Genomic DNA, 516 nt, shown 5'->3' with positions numbered 1-516 from the left:
GTATTTATTCTATTTATTATCTTTCTGAATGTGGAACAGCTCTCATGTGTTGTGTTGTATGTCAGTGTTTGACACTTTTTGTATAACTTGAACACTTAAATAAAGAAGTTAAAAAAAAAAAAAAAATGTCAAGAACTGTTCACCATCGTCATAGAAACCCTCCTGTGGTCACTTCCTGTGGATTGAAGCTAAAACATTTATCTTTATCTTTCCTTGATGACCAGTGTTTCCCACACATAGACTAATCTGTGGCGGTGCGCCACAGATTCAACACCGGCCGCCACATATTGCGTTTCGTTATTAATTATTTTTTTAACGCTAATTAAAAAATACGCATCGTATTCGTTAAGCTGCATTTCCTTTTTCCTTTCAGTGCCCTCCCTGCGTCTCTCTGTCACTCACGCGTCTCTCTCACATAGTTCAGACACACACACACAGCCCCTCCCCTCCGTGCACACCGCGTGTGTCTCCATCAGCGAGATCATCTGTACCCCCCTCCCCGGCCAGTTTACCGAA

Source organism: Scomber japonicus, chromosome 12 (assembly GCF_027409825.1).
Source record: "Scomber japonicus isolate fScoJap1 chromosome 12, fScoJap1.pri, whole genome shotgun sequence".
In the NCBI taxonomy this organism is placed as follows: Eukaryota; Metazoa; Chordata; class Actinopteri; order Scombriformes; family Scombridae; genus Scomber; species Scomber japonicus.
This window is presented reverse-complemented; position numbering follows the sequence as displayed.